Genomic DNA, 23,889 nt, shown 5'->3' on the forward strand with positions numbered 1-23,889 from the left:
TTTGATTGTGTGATTTGGTATTGTATTAATATGTGATAATTGTTTGAGTATACAGTATATGCAAAACAATCAAGAGAACCAGATTGCATTAATTTAAAAACGCGTTTAATGTCAGTAATTGCTTTTCTTGATTGTTTAAATAAAGTTTCACTAAATAATATTTAGTGTTAGTTATACACGTGAGTTTCGTTGCGTTGGCAGTAAACCACTCTTGCTAATACACGCACGCCATGATAATCGTTCGAAGTAACAATTATCAATGGAAAAATATTTTTAAAAAAACCAAACACACAAGCAAATCAAACATACAATTTTTCAAAGTAACATACCCAAACATTTAAAAACATCACACCTAGCCCAATAAGCACTATTATGAAAGCACCAGGGTGCACCATATCCACTCGGATCTCTGCAATTATTTTTGGCATCGTTTGCAGAACCATCGGGAAAGGTGCTGTGTTTTAAGGAGGTTTGATTCCAAGGCAAACATGAAGATCCGAATATGTTTTGAGTGAGTGTCCCATTCCAAGATTTGGATGACGTGTAGCAAAAGTCTGAAGAAGTGTGTTTTTTATCAAACGAGTTGGTAGCGTTTAAAAAGAAACATTATGTTTTGTCATATAACGATACATTACAAAACACCAACCACACATGTATACTTGAATATTTCAAATACATATGTTGCTTGATTGAAATGAATATTTTACAAAAGTCGAGTTAATTTTTGTCAGTACACTACATTTTAATGTTTGATATGCAACACACTTACTGTTTTTATACACAGTATACGCATAATTCCCTCCACACATTTCGTCAGTGTTGCCGTCGCAACGGTATGAACATGAATCATTGGACGAAAAAACGTCATTCAAACACACACAATTGCGTTTCTACAAGAAAAAAGATTTTAACTAGAACATGAATTCAATAAAATGTTTTAAGGTAAAACTCGTAAGTTCAGCACAGCATCTCACCTTTGCATTTACACACTTGCATGTAATAATTGTATAATAAAGGTAACGTAATGTGGAAATATTTGAACCTTTCTCGAAATTTTAAGCAGAACATGTTATAAGCCATATTAACTTTCATCCTTTGCGTTTTATCATTTGGACGTCAAAATCTGGGTATGTTCTACTCGACGTAAGTTAGAATTGCCTCATAATAACAACAAATACTAGTAAAATTATTACAGTTCTACTAAATTGTCTTTTTTTTATCAACATCTGTACTTTTATAATTCATCGCTGCATAAATCAATGAATAATACAATTTAATTTTACAATTTATTTACTTACTTAATTGTCTTTTGGTGCTACAATTTACATTACGCAACTATGTAGGTCCTATTGAGAAGCGCAGTTACCAGAATTTTAGTTCTTTTCTTTAAATACAAATGTACAAAGCTATAATTGATTAGATACTGAACTTGTCGCTCTGATTCTGGCGGGTCCTTCGTCGGCTCATAATTATAAGACTTAAAGCCATTGCAAACTACATTGTTGGTGTTGAATTAACATTATATGGGATAAAAAGATGGATATGATGGCTCTTAAGTGCGTCCCACAGGGTTCAAGGCACACCAATTGTTCGAGACTTTTCAGGTTGACCTAGTTTAATGAACTCACTTTACCCAGTTTCGAAGATGGCCTTGGTATTGTAAAGATCATGTTCAAGTCTCCTCAAGCGTTAGTACCATATGTTCTTTGAAAGTGATAAAACTATTTTTCTAAGATTAAACTTGTGAGCTAGTTTTTGGAGCACGTGGCACCGATTCGAACTTTTCCGATATGTTTCTAACATAAACATGCTGGCCAAGATTCATAAATATAGAGTAATGAATGTCGTCTCTTTAGTGGTATCATGATTTTTTTTAGATTTGATAGGATACTTTAGTTTTCTCACCCATATTCGAACTTTGCCTAGTTATTGTCAAGATAAACACTCTGTTTTATCGAGATTAAGTAACAAATGTTGCTGTTAGAGTGCAAACCAATTTTTGTAATGCTTTAAGTGTTTGGTCGAATGTGACACAGATTCAAACTTGTCGTAAAAATATTTAGAAAAAAAATGTGGCCAAGTTTCATCAAGATTTAATGATAATTATGGCTTCCAGAGTGGTCAGGTTTTCTAAGAGTTTTCCTAGAATTGGGTCGCACGTATTGTGGATTTAAACTTTGCCAACATATTCTGAAGATGAAACTATGAACAGGCCAAATTAAAATAAATGCGGTATGTGACGTGTAAATAATTGCTTTTAACAAGATTTGATAAGGTGGCGGAGGTTTTGGACGCACGTGACCCAAAAACGGACTAGATATTGTCAAGATAAACAATCTTACAAATATTTAATGACAATTAAGTCATTGATGTTGATTCTAGGTTGGTGACAAGGTTTTTAATACTTGACCTGATGACCTAGTTTTGGGATGCACGTGACTCAGATTCAATATATAGCTAGTTATTGCCATGATAAAAAAAGTTTTAGCAAGTTTGAGTCATAAATGTCACAATTTGAGTTATAACACTGTTTGTCTAGGATTTGACATAATAAACAAGCTGATGAAGCACGTAATCCTTGATATTGTAAAAACATTCTGAGTTGGTTTCATCTGAAATGGATGACAAATGTGGTTATTAAATAAAAGTTGAGGACGCACACCGAAAGCCGCAGTACGATGGACACAGGGAATAGAGTGATTATAATAAGTTACTGCGAGCTCTTTGTGCTTCCGTGAAATAAAAACAAAGTTCTGTCACTTTCCCAAAATAATGACATAGACATTAAAAATTGGGAAAAACTGGTAAGTTTTATTTATTCCATAAACAACAGAAGTCTCAATGCCCCATGTTGATAAAAGAATTTTCACCACAGCCAATTCATTTTAAAAGTTATGCTTTGCGAAATAAAAAAGGCCATGACTCAATTAAAATCAAAGAACAAATTCTTGTTCTTGAACTCCCACTTCCTCTACAATTCTTTTATCGTTAAATTAAGTTTTATTTAATTTTCTTTTACACTTATTTAGCTTTGATGTGCACAATAAAATGACACTATGCAAAAGGTTTATTCTCAAGAAAATAACAAGAGACATTCATTAAAAACAACAACAAGAAAGAGAGTTATTCTTCGCGCACTCTGCACTTATCCACAACGTTCTATGAAGAGCTATGAAGTACAATCCTAATAAATTGTAATGGAATTTTTGAATGCACACAAAATAAGCAATTGCAATAAACCTGGTACCACACTCTGAATTTTCGTTTAAAGCTCTTTATAAATATTAAAAATTTAATTTGAACCCACTCAACTTTTTTAGAGATATGCTTTAAAATTACAGAATTATATTATGTTATTTTCAGAGAAAATATGCAGAGGGAAAAACTCCAAAACGACTATAGAAAGAGCTATGATTTCTGTACTTTGAACTTCCTCATAATGCCTTCTATCGATCTTTGAAGTGCTAACTTTTATCCATATAATACTTATGAATGTTTACTTGGCACACAAAACATTAACAAATGTCAGTGCAAAAAATAATTAAAAGTATAGTATGGTCTTTGCAGATCATAATTATCATTATAAAGGTTTATTTGAATACCTTCAATGCTTAATTGTAGGTCTATACTCCACACAAGACAATGAAAGGTACAAAAAATGCAAAGGGCCATTACTATAAATACTGATTCGAGAGTTGTGGTTCTTGTACTCTTCACTTTCTCGGAATGTCCTCCCTCAATGTTCAAGGTATCAATATATGAAGTTTCATTTAAATACCTTAAATGATTCCTTATTTATATGCTACTCAAAAGAAGCGGGTGGTCTGTTCGAACTACAGAAGGACTATGCAACTGTTATTTGCCATCCTTTGGAGATTAATCATAAGTATAGCAAAGAAATGTAGTTTATCTCATTCATATCCTGAGCTGTTGAACCTGCACTAGAAGCTTTTTGAGCAAGTTTTTAGGGTTTCTAATTTTTAGTAGAAACCATTCAAACGTACGGGTAACCACAACGGTGCAACGGTAAGAAACGCGGGTGGTTGCCAACATTTCATAATAAGCATTAAGTAGCCTTGTTAAAACATTTTTATTAACGTAAAATATGCTAAAATAGCAACATGAATATATCCAAACAAATTTAACACCATTTGCATGATTTATGACAATGCATTACTGAATAGTATTTAATTCTGAAACTGTCTTAGGCTTTTCAAACTAACTCTAAATGAAGGATTTTTAGTGCGTTTGCTATTAACGTTTAAGTGTTGCACGTTTTTTCATGCCAAAATTTAACCTTTTAAGATATTAAATCATATACACTATTTTTTATGTGCTCATAGTTTTAATGTGGCATATACTAATTGTCAATAAGGCTTACCTGAAGTCCAAAGTAATTGTAACCAGAACACACGTTTTGGCAAATCTTCTGCTGATTGTTCTTTACTATGTATTTCATTTGCGGGTGAACATAAAATTCACTTGTACAACCTTAAGGAAAAAAAGTAAATTACCTGCACAATGAATTTGTGTAAGATATATGTATATACCTTTACATTTTTATCAATGAATAAATAATACTCTACAAAATATATCGATAAATAACTGTGCTGTCAATTCTTAATTACTTTGCGGAATAAAAGCTGACAAACTACATTGTAATTAAAGCCTCCGATATTATTGATATTTGAATAGTGATACAGTTAAATTTACCTTTGAGGAAAACCCACGGTGTGAAGTATTTTCGTACCCATATTTCTGATATTTTGTTAGCCTCCATCCACTCACTTATGCTCTCTCTATATGTGTCTAAGTAATCCAAGTCTGGTTCCATGAGTTTGCCACCGTTTTGTTCACATTCTTTATTGGCTAACTCCCATGAAACCGGGCTGGTAATTAGCACCGGTTTGGTAAATACTATACATAAAACGAAATGTATTTTTTATTGGTTAAATATTTAAAGATGTACGCCTTTTTATAAGCCTAGTTTATTACTATGGTGAGTCAGCTGAGATAAAGTATGGCATTTAATAAGTGGAATATCCCACGGAGAGACCAGGCATGTCTTAAACTGTTCCTTTAAGTACATGAGTGTGAAAACTGTTAAAAGTTAATTAATAATGTTGTTTTAGCTTAGATAACAGTAAGCATTTATTAAACCGATTGCCATGTTCATTCAAATGCACTTCTAAAGCACCACTTTTATAATTCAAAATCTTCAAAACGGTTCAAGATATCAAATTCAAATTTCACACAATTTTGTGTGAGAACATTTTCTAAAAATGAATTACGGTTATTCATCCATGAATCTGTGATGCGTTTGAACCACATGCGAAGTGTTTTCAGGTTAGGATAACATGATCAATTTTTAGCTCCACTGGCCAGAGGCCAGCGGGGCTTATGTCATGGTCCTGTGTCCGTCGTGCGTGCGTCCGTGCGTGCGTTTACTTTTTCTTTAAACATCTTCTTCTCCTAAACTACAAGTCCAATTCTGATCAAACTTCTCACAAATGTTCCTGGGGTGAATCTCTTTCAAATTTGTTCAAATTATGCCCCTGTGGTCAAATTTGACCCCGCCCCGGGGTCAATAAATTGAACATATGCTTATATGAAGCCTATTTTGTGCAAACTTTAAAAATCTTTCTGTCCATAACCATTGGGCCAAGTGTTACCACATTTGGTATGTAGTGGCATTTAATAGTTGTCTACTTTGTTTGTTCAAATTATTCCCCTGGGGTCAAATTTGACTCTGCCCTGGGGGTCACAAAAATGAACATATGCTTATATAAAGTCTATTTTGTGCAAACTTAAAAAATCTTTTTGCCCATAACCGCAAGGCCTTGGGCTACCAAATTCGGTATGTAGTGACATTTAATAGTGCTCTACTTAGATTGTTCAAATTATGCCCCTGGGGTCAAATTTGACCCTGCCCCGGGGTCACAAAAATGAACATACGCTTAAATAAGGCCTATTTTGTGCAAACTTTAAACATCTTATTGTCCATAACCGTATGGCATAGGGCTACCAAATTTGGTATGTAGTGACATCTAATAGTCCTCTACCAAGTTTGTTCGAATTAAGCCTCTGGGATCAAATTTGACCATTCCCCAGGGGTCACACAATTGAACATATGCTTATATTGGGCCTATTTTGTGCAAACTTTAAAAATCTACTTGTCCATAACCATTAGGCATATTTCTACCAAATTTGGTATGTATTAAAATCTTAAAGTTCTCTACCAAGTTTTTTTTCAAATTATGCCCCTAGGGTTAAATTTGACCCTGTCCCGGGGATCACAAAAATGAACATATGCTTAAAAACGGGCCTATTTAACACCGCAGTAACGTTTTCCATATATAAAAATGCTCACCCTTCCAACTTTAAGTGCCCAGTGGGACGAGGGATAGAAAGAGAAAGTCAAATGCTTGAGTACATTTCAACCCATGCGCATTGCACGCTTTTTTTGTATAAAAAAAACAATGGAGCGATACAGGGCCATCATGGCCCTCTTGTTTTATTTGCTCTTATATTCTATTAAAAATGTGTCAGTACTAAGACCAGTGCATACTTAAATAGTGCATGTTCTTTTAGATTAATTGTTTAAGAATTTTTTATTGAAAGTAAACATTTTTAGATTAAGTCATTTTGTGACTTTTTATTTTATAGCGAAAGTGATCGTTTAATGATAATAAATTGAATTCCGGACCAATTACAATAATATTTCTATGAAATAATGAGCGAAGATTTTTTTCCATATAAATATTCAAAATTTTATCGAACTCCGTTTTCAAATGAGAGAGAAATTATGACAAATGTAAGTATTGCCTTAAAAGTGCATTTTAGAGTATTGTTTTCACTTATGAATAAAACATTTAAATGTTATCAGACATTTAAGTGAAAGTGATTTAAATACAACTAAGGAAAAGTTGGAAACCAAAATGGGAAATTTGCCACATTTAAACAAATTAACTGTCTTTAACCTCGGATAATATAACTGAATTTATATACCTTTCCAGTAGAGATGAAAACCAATAAGATTTGTATAGTGATTTGTTACAAATACTATGGAAGCATTTTGACTTTGAGTAATCACTTTTTCTGGTATTTTTGACCCACAATATTTTGATGAATTAACGTTTCCATGTCGAATCTGTAAAAAATAGAAAAAAAAATGCTACAAAGTATTCCATCCCATCCCAAAAGAAATACTGACAAGACACAACTATCAACGACCATCATAAAAGCACCGTATGAAACAGACAGTTCTCTGACAAGACGACGCACATATTATACATGTCATGCAAATCTCATGGCATATACATACTTTGAAAATATATATCATATCCTAATTAGATTCAATACACAGATTAAACGACTCAATTGTTATACCTCAATGTACTCCTCGCCGCAACCAGTTTGATTTCCGAGTGAGAAGTTTTTAAAGCCAATCATAAGTCTACTACCGATGGCGCCCTCTATTCTCCAAAAACAAGAGAGATTGTATCCATTGTTGGAAGAATAATTTGAATTATTTATCTCCCCATAATTTGATTTAAATGTGCCGCCACACGATGACGCTGAAAAAATAGAATAGCTGACAGCACCCTGCCACAAATATCCGAATACCTATTGATTTAGAATATAACAAAGCCTTTCTTATTGTTTTTTAGGTTTTTAAATGACTGAATTAACGTAATTTTGTGCCAAACAGCCTCAGTTGATGACGATCTGTGTTCGTGATCGAACAATTTTTATTTATTTTGCCTTCGATGTGTGTCCCCCGATATATTACATTTTTGGTTTGTTATGAAACATGTCCAAAACATGACATGGTCACATTATTCGCAAAACAAGACGGAAATTTCAATCAATTGTGTATTTAATCACATACTCACCATCAACAGTAATCACATATGCTGACCAAACGAGCACATTTACAATGAAGGACGGTATCATGGTCTGCAATAAAAACATATTCATACATGTATAGTCTTACTATTAAATTACATTTATAAATAATATAAAACAACAATTCATAAGAACTGCGCTTACTTACTTTTGTAGCAAAACAATGCATCATTGTTTTCTTCAATCCAAACACATTAAAAACAGGATGTTGTTATTTACAAGTTCAATCAGCGTCAAGTAATTTTTTAAGTCACGCACCATATGAACAGTCGTCGCTTTTAATCCAGGTTGATACGATGATTTCACTTCCGCAATTTATCCAATACTACTACATCAGCTGAACAGTACATATTAGCCGAATGTGAAATAAATTTAAAAAAGAAACACTACGTACAACATTGTTTGCAATTTTTGTACGATCAATATTGTAACTTTGTGTATATGACTCATTGATCCGATATTTAAATCAGGGCGACTCACACCCACTTGAATTTAGATTCGTTTGCTATCACTTCATCAACGCGAAAACTATTTCCGTTTAACATATCAAGATCAAAGCAATACCACTTGCTATACCTTTAAAAACGCTCATTTACATTTCACGTATCATTAAATATACTGTGTGCAAGGCGACTATTACCGAAACTAAATTAATGAAAAGAGTGTCGTAAGCCAATACATCAGCAAAGAAAGACCTTCATTCATCTTAACAGATATATATTATTTATATGCATTTATGTTTTCCATAAACATTTTACATTACCAATCGAATTCTTTCTATCCCTATTTCTATACTTGTACCGTTGTTAAAACTGTTGCATATCATTTTAATATCCAAAACTAGGTGACTTATAAAGACAGATTTTGCCTTGACATCCATGTATAACTAGATTTCTTTTTACTGACATATGACCTCCACTTATGACCTTTACAGGAAGGTTCAACGCGCACAAATAATTATATAGGTTTTTCAAAAAATACATAAAGCTACGCAATAAAGGCTTCGTTTTTGGTTTTCTTGCGGATGTAAAGAACCACACATATTGCACTTGCATCCACATCAAATTTTAATATTTGTATTTTTTTTTAGCTTGAACGGATATTCAATCAACAGTAATCATGCTAACACTATTTATTCAGATTGAAATCAGATTCAAATGTTGCTTAAAGCAGTTGTCAAATTGAAAGAATGTTAATGTTAAAAGCTGCATTCAATAGTTCTGAATCCTGGTAACCATATACATTTTTCAAATACGCAATAAGTTTTCCGGTATGACACCCACTTATCAGTCGGAATAACTTATTTGCTATTACATGTGTTTAATAAAAATCTTATCATGAAATTGATATAAGTCTTTGCTCAGTATATTTTGCTTTGCTAATATACAGCTATACAAAGCCTATCCTTCTGACACAATGAGTAACTCTAACACTTTATGTAACAAAACCCATAGCCAGATAATAATTCAAGAGTAATTCACAAATATAAACACACAGTAAAATGTAAATTTAATTATTATTCCTGTCACAAAATTGCACGATACGAGAGTGCTTTGGGTAGGGCGCTTAAAAGCAACCTAATGTTGATTTTGAAGATACCTTTTATCAACTTTTTTTAATGTTAAAAGCATTTCATAGGGACCTATAGATAATCGTGCAAAAGTCGCTTCGCTTGATGTACTTATACCAATTTTTACGGAAGCCCTGGAGGGTCATTTTTTGTTACTTGTTACGAGTTATTTTTTAATACTTATTAGTCATTACTTATTTGTTATGAGCTACTGTCTTACGCGGCAATCGGCCATTTTGATCATCGATAATCATATAGGACGTTAGTTTTCATTTATATTGTGAAGGTGCTTGTAAGTTAGTGGAGCTTAATTAAAATATAGTTTTCAGTTTATGCATTTGAAATACACATGTTAGTGAGGAAAATTAAATTGGGAAAATGTCAGAAGGATAGCGAACAAATAACAAATTTGCTAGATCGAGCTTTGTAATCAGATTGCTTCTGAAGAAGCCACCGTTTTTATCTTTTCATTTTAGTATGACTCTGGTCCTTCTGTTTGTAGTTTATTTATCATCGGCTGGTCAAATTCTAGAAAATGGGCCTCGGCCAGTGGCTGAACGATATCAATAAAATTTACTGTATAATTACCTTACTCCAGTGTTGGCTCATGGTTACTCGCATGCAGTTTCAAAGGACGCTCAAGATGTTAAACATGTGAAGATGTTTAAATGAGATGCATGTTTATTTTCAGAGATTATCACATAGTTGAGTGCAAGCGTATCCAAGAGGCTGAAAAAACTGTTCAGTGCTGCTGCTTAAAACTAAAAGCATGACAAATGCTATATTCGTCAAGCTGTTGCTATATACATCTACAGTTTTATGCGTAGAGAGTGTAGTTCCGTCAAATATTCCACATTCTGGAAATGGTCTCACCAGAAATGAACTAATTAAAATATACTTTATGGAAAGACGAAAATACATGGAAATTGTCCTGTTTTGTGTGTGTTTTTTGCAGAGCCATAAAATTTCGAAGCATTAGTAAGACCGATATAATTTTACAAAGCAGGTAAGAGTGAACGCACTAGTATGAGCGATATAATTTTGCAGAGCGATACGCTTGTGCAGCGCTTGTAAAAGCAATACAGTTTTTCAACGCTATTTGGCGCGATATAATTTTGCACCGCTAGTAAGCGTGATGTAATTTTGCAGAACTAGTAAGCGCGACATAATTTTGCAGAGCTAGTAAAAGAAATACAATTGTGCAGAGCTAGTGAAAGCATTATAATTTTGCAGTCCTAGTAGGCGCAATACAATTTTGCAGCACTAGTTAGCGCGATATAATTTTGTAGCGCTACTAAGCGCGAAATCATTTTGCAGAGCTTGGAAGAGAAAACATTTTTTTGCAGAGCTGGTGAAAGTAAAATAATTGTGCAGCGCAGGCAAACGCGACATCATTTTGCAGAGCTAGTAAGAGCGAAGTAATTTTGCAGCACTAAAGATAGCAATATAATTTTGCAGCGCTAGTAAGCGCGATATAATTTTGCAATGCTAGTAAGCGCGATATAATTTTGCAGTGCTAGTGAAAGCAATACAATTGTGCATCGCTTATAAGAGCGATATTGTTTTGCAGCGCTAGTAAGCGCGATATAATTTTACAATCCTAGTAAGCGCGTTATAATTTCGCAGACCTAGTTAGCGTAATATAATATTGCAGCGCCAGTAAACGCGATTTAATTGTGCAGAGCAAGTAAACACGATATAATTTGCAATACTAGTAAGCGCGATATAATTTTTCAATTCTAGTTTGTGGATATAATTTGGAAAGCGCTCGTTAGAATGACATTGGAGTTCGTTGTGCATAAAGATAAATTAATCCAATAAAAGATTATGTAAATAGTGTCAAGCGCGCCTGGTTACAGGTTAATTTTTTTTATATAAAAACACACTAAATAAGGGCGTTTTCCTTTCCAAGTTCATTATGTTTTAAGATTTAAATTAAAATAATTGGACAGAAAACTTTAGGGGATATATTAAACTTACAAATAATATTAAAATTTCGTCATTTCAACTTTACCGCATAGCAGGCGATTCAACAACCATGGTCCGTGACCTTCTTTTCATACTAACAATACGGATCACTTAAACACGATTGTTTGTCCAGATTTACGGACACTATATACTTAATCATAATTGTTTTGTTTTTTTAAATAAAATCAAAGATAGAAAAATGTAACCTTAGTTCAACATAGGTGTATAGAACACGAGGAACTGAAGTGGTTAGGATATTGTTGTACTGATGTTGCAAAATAAATGCGCAACCTAACTGTGAACAATGTAAAGAAGCATTTGTAGTAGCAATAAGGATTCGAATTGACGATCGATATCTGTGTTTGACCTCGAGTTTGTTTGTTTGCTATTTAAAAACAAGAACATTCTTTCTAAACTAAAAACAATTCACTTTTAAAAGTTCTTATATCTGATTTCCCAAAACAGGACGTGTAATTTTAGTGTCTGATTGCAAGAAAGTGACACGTTCATGGTTTCATACGCGGATGTAAATCAGTTCAAATCCTGATGATTTTAATAGTTGTCATACAGTCTGGAAATAATCCTTAAATAAATATTGATTAAAGAGTGTGTGATCCTGTGAAGTGACATTCATCTTTATCTTACTTCCGAAAATACGCGAGATGTACAGTACACTTATTAATGAAGTTAACTAGATCTCGGACAGAGTCCGTAGGACACGGATAGCCCCAAATTAAACTTTTGTCGAATAAAATATGATTAAGGTGCGCGGTTTGACGTGCTGGTTGATATATATCTGTACAGTTTTTTACTCGTACATCAATACTTTTGGAGGAAACAATTTGAAAAAAAAGAAATGACAGTCAGTTTAGCTAGTACGCTCTCATTTTGCAAATCAATTTATCAGAATGTTATTTTATTTACGAGGATTGCGTGCCGGTGTTCATTAAGAATGCCCTTCGCTCGCTTTTCCGGCAGATCAAAGGTTTAACACGAAGCTCATGTGCATTTCAATTAAAAATATGCCGTTCGCTCGCTTTTCTGGAAGAACAAAGGTTTAACACGAAACTTATGTGCATTTCAATTCAAAAAATGCCATTCGCTCGCTTTTCTGGCAGAACAAATGTTTACAATGAAACTCATGTGCATTTCATTTCCAAATAGAAATATTGTTGAAGTAATTTTGCATGTATTCTACAATCTGACACCTCCCACAGATTTATAATATTTACAGCACGTCAAAGAGGAGCTATATATGAAATAGCGTATTGATTTGAAGATGAATCGTGAATACAGAGGTGCGCGAAAATATTTCTTTCGTGTGATTTTTTTTGTTTTTGTTTAATTTAATCGAATCAAACTCGCACTTTGGGAGAGTCGATCAGGTTATTTTAAACACACACTCTTTAAGGATGGCCTATTGTTTAACGTGTATCACTTATTTACATTGCCCACAGTTTATGTTATAAAGTTTATCGCAAATATGTACATCTAATACATTGAACAAATTACAGTCCGTCTCACATTATGTCACGGTACCATATTTTGGCGGATTGTTGAATAGCTGTCCAAGCGGTCCGGTAAGATCACGCAACAGAGAACAATCTTTAGCGCGATGTCTTGTGTTTGTTTTACAGACTGCATGCACACTTTTTACGTCTCGTCCCGTGGTAAACTTATTTCTCTAAATAATCTCCTTGGGATCGAAGGGTCGACAAAATGCACTGTTCTATGTGACGTGAATTCGATTCAGAGGAAAATTTTCAACAAACCCTCAGACTTAAGAGGGATAGTGTTTCTGTGTGTAAGCGGTCCGGTAAGTTCACTCGGCAGAGCACGCGCCTTGTTTGCGAGGAAGGGATGGAGAGCCGTGCTAGAGTCCCTGACTGGCCGCACACTTTTCAAGTCCTGACGAATAAATGTCCCTTAAATATGCTTTAGAAAGTATTACCATCCCAATTTGAACTAACATCGCCAATAATTATTGTAGGTAGTTTGGCCAAACTTTTCTTCATTCCTTTCATTTCTCGATACGCGTTAATTCCCACTTAATTAAAGATGTTTGCTGACAGATATCTACCACATCTGTTTGAAACATATCTACCCTTATATGTGAAATGCAGCAAAACTGATCTAATATCAACCTGGTATGCACAAACAATAAAGGAATGGCAACACGAATTAGAGTCGGTCGTGTTTGTTGAAACAAACAATATTTCGAAGGTCTAACTGTAAAATTAAGGGCTTGAGAAAAAAGACAACTCTCTGTTAGATGATGCAAATGTGTATTATAGTTCGTCTTAATATGTAACAGAATCTTGTGTTAATCATTAAACCGTGCAAAACGGCTCACGGCATACAAAACGATGTACGAAACAAATAACTTATGCTATTTGTGGAAGAAGCTTGATTTATATGCAACAACACAATTTAATTGATTCGTAGTTTATTCATTGGTATATCATCCTCCACACGCTCTCAACTAATGGTATTACTAAGCTTAAATTTATATTAGTTTTATGCTAGCACTAACAATTCGAGCTTTACTTTATTTTTTAAGAATCTGGTGAACAGGAAAACGCCCAGTATTTCATTTCAATAATTTTATTTCAAGCTGCGAATCATATATTAATTCCCTATTTCTTTTTTAAATTATTAAAATGTATATAAAAAACGCTTACTCCAATATTTTTAACTAGTTTCGCCGGCCTAGTAACATATTTTGACATTAGACATAAAACATAAATTAGAAATACATATATCATAGAACAGTACAGTACAGTACATAGGTTTGTGGTAATAAAGTCAGAAAAGATCTAAAATAAATCACAAACTATATCCAACAGAACTAAACTACGTTTTGTTTAGTGTTAATGCACGATAACATGAAAACAACCCCATCCCCCACCCCCACAAAAAAATACGTGCGCACTCACATACATACAAGCAATACGAATTTCGTTTAAATGATGCAAGATAAATATATATATATTTAAAAGCATAAACAATACATAGCTAAATATTTATTGATTCTGTAATTGTTCGTTCTTTGACATTTTAAACATAAACGAGTTCTAATGGTTAAGAGCATGGGCACTTTTATAAAATTTAATACGTATTTAAAGAGAAGTTCTGTTGGTTGAAAACTATTTTTATGAAGTGGATCCATTTTGTATTATTTGTTTCATGCTTGTTTTTAATAAGGGTAATTTCTGCTTCTGTCTGTACTTGTATCTTAAGATTATTTAGAAAAAATATTGAAATTTGGGATGCATTTCTTTATTTTCATGTTAAATATAAAAGTTTTCATTTTAATAAGTATAGAAATCAGAACATGATTGTATACTTGTTTGTCGATAATACCAAGGAAGGTCATGTCTTTGCTTTATTTTATTTCAATGTTCACGTTTTTCGGAAAGTGTTGCAGTTTTGTCCATAATTCTTGAATAAGGTTATCCAAAAATAAATGGTCAATTGTGTCAATATTTGATTGGCAAAACTCACAAAAGGTACATGTTTTAGTCCACATTTTGTTAAAAATCTATTTGTTTGTATTATTATAGATAAAAACTTATATTGTAAATCTTACCATCGAAGTACAATTACTTTTGCTATTCAATATTATTTTTGGGTTTTATTCAGTTAAATAAACTGTAATATTTGAAGAATGCTCATTTGTTTATATTGTTTCTTTTTTTTAAAGACATGTATGCATGAAATTATTCTCGTTTTTTTCGGTTGGGGATGTATATGATTTGCAAATCAATTGAGCCGCTATTCGAGGGTGTATTTGACAGGCAAAAGTAATGGAAAAGGAAAACGAAGGGGTGATAACGTAGTTTAGGCGTTCAGTTACGAAATACCTATTATTCGGAAGGAGAAGATTTTCGATGAGAGGACTGATTCTCTGCTAGAAGCGGAATGGTGAGATGGAACTTCGAACAAAGGTCAGACTTGATGGTTCTGTTTATTTTAATAACACTGGCAACAACATTCCGATTGAAATTAACACAGGTTGTGTTCATTGTTAACTTTTATGAAAAGTGTATTCAATAACATGCTCCATATTTTTATTTGTGCTGTTGTTTTTGTTTAGTTCCGACTATTATGATACATCAATTGATTTGACTTTTGGAATAAAATGAAACTATTTAAGTTCCTAAAAGGTCGCAAATGTAATAGCCTTGTAGGATTATATATAGGTAAGGTCACATAGTGTGTCATTCCAGGTTGTATTGGTAGAAGAGTTAGATCACTCTACCTCATGTTTTTACGAACACCTTGCTTATTTTTTTTTATTTTTTTAAGATATAACCCTTGTATGGTAATATATGTGTTACAGGTTTTTGAATTAGTTCCATACGTATGATTCAACAAGCGATTAATTACAATTAACTACCATATTTCCTTATAATTCAGCACGATGGTTGTGTGCGATACATGACGTGATATGATAGTGAGCGATTGCAAATTTATGCGTACATATCGTTCAACTATTCAGGTATTCCAATTGTGAATTAAGAATGTAACATCAAAAATGAATATATTACGGAAATAAGATATTCTATTTATATATGAAACAGCTATAGAAACTTGTCTTGTAAACTTTTTGGAAACATGTTTGTGTTTTGCATATATTACATCTCGTTCGCTGGATATTGAAAAAACAGTTTATTATTGTATACAATTAAACATTTCTTTCAGTCTAATTAAAACATTCGAGTCATTATATTTATTATATTATATGCAAGGTTGGTGTCAATAACGGTGCAAACATATGTGCTAATTAAGATATGTTAGATATGCGGTGGTATAAATTTGGTTTGAAAAGAGCATTGACAGTAAGACTGTTGTTTAAAAATCAGATGAAAGACAATTATCGGTTTTGTTAAATTTAGTTTAGTCATAGTAAAATGCACTTTTAAATATTAGGTACTGTAATGACAAAAGTAAACATGATTTATTTGCATTATAAGTCATTTTGTTTTCGTGAATAGTTTTTGTTCGTGTTTGGGTGCTTGTTGGCTTGATGTGTAAAGACATTTTGCTTTTATGGTATTTTATAGTATTTGGCCGTTGTTTGAATGCAAGTTAACATGTGAAATTTGCTTATCGTTTGGTGAAAGCCAGTTGACCAGATGTGGATAAACCCAGTTAGCGCGTGTAGTTTTTTAACCAAACTTGTTAAAACGTACGTTTACATTTTTGTTTCTTTTTATTTTATTTTTAGTTGAACTGTTCGAAGGGTATTCGATATACGGGAGAACATTAAATGTATGTTATTAAAGGCCAGATTGGCTGATGTGAATTAGCCGATTTGCTTGTGTTGTCAGTTGACAGTTTGTTGAAGGCCGATTTTGTCAGATGCTTATAAGCCAGTTTGCTTGCGTGTCAGTTCACCAAAATTTCTCAAAACACATGTTGAAATTGCATTTTCAAATGTTTGCAAAGTTTATTTTTTTCAGTAGCTGGACAGCTCGAAGGATAAATAATGGATAGTGTAACATTAAAGTAAGAGGGCAGCTCGAAAGGTTTGATTTGCTTTTTTGTGTGTAATAATGTATAAGAAAATAACTTGTCAAGATTAATAACGATGATTTTATTAATGATGTTATTAATGATGATGATGATGCTAATGTTATTGATGATGGAGATGAGTATTTGACATTATTTTGTGAATAGATAATACTACGTTTACGAACTTTGAGTGAATGAAATTAGTTAGGTTTGATTAATACTGAATGGTGTTGGTCTATACATATTATTTAGAAGAGAAAGAGAGTACGGTTATGGTTTAGCACGAAAAATGAACGCGTTTCTCATTTTTGCGTTTAATTGAACAAAACCAAGTTACGGTTCAGCAACAGGGATTATTCTCAGAAGGTAAAGATATTCCTTTTAGAGTCACAGAAATTAAACTTTGCATCAATACAGGTTTTCTTTGACATTTGTTTGATGGGTTAACATTCCATAATTTGACGAGTTTTCCAGCCGACCGATTACCTATAGCTTTGTATTTGAGTGTATTAATGATTGTGTTATTTTCAAATTAGTTTATCAAAATTAATACGGTGTTCTATTATATCTATTGAGCTCATGCTATTTCCGTGGAAATTTGAGGCATGTTTCGATCAGTAGCTTAAAGTATGTCTGTGTAGGTGAATTGAACATAAAACATATGTCAAGTCGGTAGTTTTAATTTTAAGAGCAGAAAATACGTATTGATTGTGAGAACATTAGTAACTTGTGTTTGGTATTTGTGTATGTTTCTTCTGGTCATTGGACCAATTTGTTTAAGGTGAATTTGGAAAGCCAGTTGGCTTGTATGGTCAGTTGACCGTTTTTTAAAGCCAGTCTATCTGAGGTGGGAAAGCCAGTTGGCTTGTGTTGTCAGTTTACTGAACTTTCTTAGAACGAAAGTCACATAGAATATACAATCTTTGCAAGTGTATTGTTTGAAGTGCAGTAACTGGACAGTTCGAATAGTATAAAAAGTATTGAAGAACATAAAGGTATGGTTTATGAGTGAGTTGATGGCCATAGGTGCCTGATGCGTATAAGCCGGTTGGCATGTGTGGTCAGTTGACCGTTTGTGAAGGCCAGCGTATGACTTATGTTGATAAAACAGTTGGCTTGTGTTAAATTTGACCGTATTTTCTTAGAACGTATGTCCACATGGAATAAACAATGTTTGCAAATTTATGTTTTGCAGTGCAGTAACTGGACAGTTCGAATGGTATATTAAGTATTGAGGAACATAAAGGTATGGCTTATGTAATATGTTATTATTATTAAGATTATGATTATGATGTTTTCAATTGTTTTAAATAATGATCATTTATTTTGTAAATATTGTTTTATTATATCTGTTATATTCTCTTGTATTATACGAGTGGTCAGTTGGCCGTTTGTGAAGGCCAGAGTGTGCCTGTTGTTGATTAGCCAGTTGGCTTGTGTGTTCATTTGACCCTTTGTAAAGGCCAGAGTGTTCCAGATGTTGATTAGCCAGTTGGCTTGTGTTAGTTGACCGTACTTTCTTAGAACGCATGTCCATATGGAATAAACAATCTTTGCAAGTTTATGTTTTGCAGTGCAGTAACTGGACAGTTCGAAGGGTATATTAAGTATTGGAGAACATAAAGGTATGGTTTATGTAGTATGTTATTATTATTATTATTAAGATTAAGATTATGATGTTTTCAATTTTAGCTATCATTAATTTTGTAAATATTGTTATATATATATATATATATATATATATATATATATATATATATATATATATATATATATATATATATATATATATATATATCCGTTTTATTCTCTTGTGTATTATCCGAGTAGTCAGTTGACCGTTTGCGCAGGCTAAAGCGTGCCTGTTGTTGATTAGCCAGTTGGCTTGTGTGGTCATTTGATAGTTTGTAAAGGCCAGAGTGCGCCAGATGTTGATTAGCAAGTTGGCTTGTGTGGTCATTTGACCGTTTGTAAAGGCCAGAGTGCCAGATGTTGAATAGCCAGTTGGCTTGTGTGGTCATTTGACAGTTTGTGTAGGCCAGAGTTTGCCAGATGTTGATTAGCCAGTTGGCTTGTGTGGTCATTTGACCGTTGTTGAAGGCCATAGTGTGCCGATTGTGGTTGGATCATATATTTGTATTGCTTTTAAAAATGTTTGTAATTATATCTTTTCAGTTAAATGACAGTTCGAGAGGTATATAACGTGGTGGAGAATATTTAGGTATTCATTTTATGTTTTATATTATTTATAACTTGTATTCTCTCTTTGTTTTATTCGAAAGTCCTGTCAAATACAAGCACTCACTCCTATTTGTCTTTGGGTTATTATTTGTATGATAATGATGTTGAAAGGATGATGATGATATGGTTGATAATGATGATGAGTATTTAATAGTATTTTGAGAATAGAGAATAATCAATTTACTTGACTATGAGTAAATATATATAATCCTACATAATCCATGATGTAACAATAGTTCCTCAAATGTTTAAAAACTATCTCAACTGGATCGGATGTGCATACCTTGCAAAGTTCAAAGAAAAGGGTGCATACCATTTGACACGCCGCCTTTTCAAAACTTTGATTTAAACACAATTAAATCATATTTAAATGGTTGCTTTACATCTTAAATGATAACACTGATTTAATGTGAAGTAGATAACCATATTTTTTATTTTCAAAATAATGATTTAACCGTAATAGTAAAATCTGTATCAATATTAAATTTCTGCACTTTGATGTAATAATATTTACAAGAGTTCCGCGGTCGGAGATGACCGCATTGAAGCCGGATTTTTGATTTAAATGACAGGAAAGTACCTTTCGTGTTTTTGTCAATGCAATACTTAAATTACTGAAATATTGTTCAAAGGTCAAAATGAAATGTAAGTACTTTTCAAGGCATGAGCAAACCTTGTGTTATGTTTTGAATGCATGCATATACATGAACAACACCCTAACTTTCACATTTGAAGTTGCCGCAACTGTGAACCTCAATTGAATGTCCTTGAAATTACCAGTGGTAAGCATACCAAAGTTAAATCATGAAAAAAATATTCACATTTAAGGTCACTGTCAATTGAAAGACTTTAAAATGACCAGTTGTTCTCTTGACCAGTGGTCATCTGTTAGTCATGGCAAAGTCCATGTCCAAGCATACGAAAGTTAAAACAACTTTTAATTTTTAACATTCAAGGTCACAGTGACCTTGACCTTCAATGACCTTAAAATGACCAATTGTCATCTACTAGTGCTGGCCAACCTTCATGTCCAGTTGGAAGACTGTAAGTCCAAGCATAAGAAAGTTATACCATGAAATAAGAATTTTAACATTTTTACATTCAAGGTCACGGTGACCTTGACCTTAAAATGACCAGTGGTCATCTACTAGTTCTGGCCAACCTTCATATCAAGTTTGAAGACTCTAGGTCTAAGCATACCAAAGTATTAACAACTTTAACATATTTACATCCAAGGTCACAGTGACCTCGACCTTCAAATGAATGACCTTGAAATGACCAGTGGTCATCTAAGTGTGCTTGCAAACCTTTACGTCAAGTTTGAGATTCTAGGTCCAAGCATACCAAAGTTACAACAATTTTAACATTTTAACATTTAAGTTCACAGTGACCTTGACCTTCAAATGAATGACATTGAAATGAATGACCTTGAAATGACCAGTGGTCATCTAAGTGTGCTTGCAAACCTTTACGTCAAGTTTGAGATTCTAGGTCCAAGCATACCAAAGTTATAACAATTTTAACATTTTAACATTGAAGGTCACAGTGACCTTGACCTTCAAATGAATGACATTGAAATGAGCAGTGGTGATCTTCTAGTACTGGCCAACCTTTATGTCAAGTTTGAAGACTCTAGGTACAAGCATACCAAAGTTATAACATGGAATAAGAACTTTAACATTTTTACCTACCAAAGTTATAAGAACTTTAACATTTTTACATTCAAGGTCACAGTGACCTTGACCTTAGAATGAATGACCTTGAAATGACCAGTGGTCATCTAAGTGTGCTTGCAAACCTTCATGTCAAGTTTGAAGACTCTATGTCCAAGCATACCAAAGTTATAACAATTTTAACATTTTAACATTTAAGGTCACAGTGACCTTGACCTTCAAATGAATGACATTGAAATGACCAGTGGTCATCTTCTAGTACTGGCCAATCTTTATTTCAAGTTTGAAGACTCTAGGTACAAGCATACCAAAGTTATAACATGAAATAAGAACTTTAACATTTTTACATTCAAGGTCACAGTGACCTTGACCTTCAAATGAATGACCTTGAAATGTCCAGTTGTTACTTACTAGTTCTGGCCAACCTTCATGTCAAGTTTCAAGACTCTAGGTCCAAGCATACCAAAGTTATAACAACTTTAACATTTTTACATTCAAGGTCACAGTGACCTTGACCTTCAAATGAATGACCTTGAAATGTCCAGTGGTTACTTACTAGTTCTGGCCAACCTTCATGTCAAGTTTCAGACTCTAGTTCCAAGCATACCAAAGTTATAACAACTTTAACATTTTTATATTGAAGGTCACAGTGACCTTCACCTTCAAATGAATGACCTTGAAATGACCAGTGGTCATCTGTTAATCCTGGCCAACCTTCATGTCAAGTTTGAAGACTCTAGGTCCAAGCATACCAAAGTTATACCATGAAATAAGAACTTTAACATTTTTACATTCAAGGTCACAGTGACCTTGACCTTCAAATGAATGACCTTGAAATGACCAGTGGTTACTAACTAGTTATGGCCAACCTTCATGTCAAGTTTCAAGACTCTAGGTCCAAGCATACCAAAGTTATAAGAACTTTAACATTTTTTATATTGAAGGTCACAGTGACCTTGACCTTCAAATGAATGACCTTGAAATGACCAGTGGTCATCTGTTAATCCTGGCCAACCTTCATGTCAAGTTTGAAGACTCTAGGTCCAAGCATACCAAAGTTATACCATGAAATAAGAACTTTAACATTTTCGAGCACGCCGCCACCCCGCCCGCCCGCCCGCCCCCCGCCCGCCCGACAACATCAATCTATAAGCCGAGATTTTTTCGAAAAAAATCCGGCTAAAAAATGGCTTTCCCAATGATGCGTCGTTTTGAAATATTTTAATCTTCAAAAGTAATGCTCCGATTTTCATTTTTTCACCATTGTATATCACTAAACAAGGTAGTACTATAAAGTCTCATAAATGTCTGACTGCTTTTCCTTTGATTGTCTTCCTAATTTACACCAAATACTGTAGTATTTCATATCTTATCATGATTAAAATATAGAAAAACTTAGACCGCTATCATGATGACAACTGATGTCGAAAGATTTTTTTTTAATTCAATATAAAACATACAATGTAAATATGTGCATAAGCAAGAACAAAAGTGGTATGATACAACAGTAATTATGTCAAACACATATTATACATGATATGCTAGGATATACTGTGTTTTTTTTTGCTTTGGTTGCATGTGGTGTATGCTGTTATTTTTAAATGTAATAATCAATCCTTTACATGAGTTGCGTAGAGTTAAGTAGAAGACAACTGGACTGGGTTATGAAAGTTTATGCGTTTCCATTTTTGTTCAAAAAAAATGATGTCGAAAGATACTGGTTAGTTATTACCCCCTTTTAGTTGAACTTTCATTTAATGAGCTATTTAGTGCTGTTGATCATTATCTTAAAGCAGGTGCTAGATGCGAGATCAAGCAATTTCCATCCAAAAATGGGCAACATTTCTTGAAATTTTTGATGCACAAATTCAACTTCACTTCAATATGCATAATTCTAATGTAGACGTTAGGAATAAACCAGGATTAGGAATTTGCTTCATAAAAATATTCATATATTATTTAAACTGAGAAACTACCTGTGTACCCATGATAAGACTATACGTAATGTCTTGACAACAATACTGCTTAATCTTGAAGTGAAGTTTTAAAATTTATGCATAAAAAAGGTGCAATTTCCAGAGATTTGGCATATTGTCTTAAGATTTATGTGTCGCTTTGGTAAATGGGAAATATATGTATTACTTTTGTCGGTGGCGTCGGTGTTGACGTCCCCAAGTTTAAGTAAATCGTGCAACATCAATCTTCAAAATTATTGAAGGTATCCATTTGAAACTTAATACATGTCTAGGGGATCATAATAAATGATCACTATCCAAGGCCCATAACTAGAGTATGGATTTAGACTGAATGCTTCCTAATGTTTTAGGTGCAATTTACATCAATCTTTAAAACTCTGTTAGTAGGTATTCACTTGTAAGTTAATACATGCCTGCAAAATCATTGTAGGTTACTGTCAAATGCCCATTATACTGACATCTGAAATGAATTTTTATATTCTCAAGTATTGAGAAAAGTCCTACTGACAGCTCTTGTTTGAGTTATCGCCCTTTGTATTCAGACTTTATTTTTTGTTCGGGCTATTTTTCCTATACTGTAGAAGCTAGAGACTTGAAACTTCGTATATGAATACAAAAAATTTAGATAAGGTACAGTGTGCATAAAATATTACTCTGAATGTGATATTATTTAAGTTATTGACATTTTTTAATGTTTATACTTGATTTTTATCAGAGTTTTCTCCTATATACTATAAAAGCTAGAGACATGAAACTAGAACATTAGATAGATATCATTGAGGAAACGTGTAGTACGCAAAAGATGTTACTCCGCACCTATTTTTGTCGCCTGCTACAAAGAAGCTGCGACATATAGGGATCACTTCTCCGTCGTCTGTCTGTCTGTCCGTCACACATCGTTTCCGGAGCAAAGCTCCTATAGTATTGAAGGTATCGACTACAAACGTTATACGGTGATACAGTTAATTGAGGGAAAGCGCATTGACAAGGAACCATTACTCTGGATGGTCCCATTTTTGAGTTATCTCCCTTCGTT

At 33.3% G+C, this 23,889-nt stretch overlaps 1 protein-coding gene and 2 long non-coding RNA genes across 3 annotated transcripts in view; 1 reads left to right on the top strand and 2 right to left on the bottom strand.

The window, feature by feature from the left end:
• Positions 1–23,889, top strand: part of LOC127832678 (protein CFAP20DC-like) — a 223,417-nt gene that overhangs the window by 40,332 nt on the left and 159,196 nt on the right. The window lies entirely within an intron of this gene.
• The window catches only part of LOC127832701 (uncharacterized), a 55,419-nt gene continuing 31,865 nt past the window's right edge, over positions 336–23,889 (bottom strand). Inside the window, exons 6-7 of the long non-coding RNA XR_008027065.1 lie at positions 770–890; positions 336–554 (exon numbers count right to left, since the gene is read on the bottom strand). This is a non-coding gene — a long non-coding RNA (uncharacterized LOC127832701). The remainder of the gene's footprint in view (positions 555–769; positions 891–23,889) is intronic.
• On the bottom strand, positions 20,289–21,964 carry LOC127832704 (uncharacterized). The gene is made up of 2 exons (XR_008027069.1): positions 21,747–21,964; positions 20,289–21,302 (listed from the first exon to the last, which is right to left on the bottom strand). It is a non-coding gene; the product is annotated as an uncharacterized LOC127832704 (long non-coding RNA).

The sequence above is a fragment of the Dreissena polymorpha genome, chromosome 5 (genome assembly GCF_020536995.1).
Source record: "Dreissena polymorpha isolate Duluth1 chromosome 5, UMN_Dpol_1.0, whole genome shotgun sequence".
NCBI classification, from domain to species: Eukaryota; Metazoa; Mollusca; class Bivalvia; order Myida; family Dreissenidae; genus Dreissena; species Dreissena polymorpha.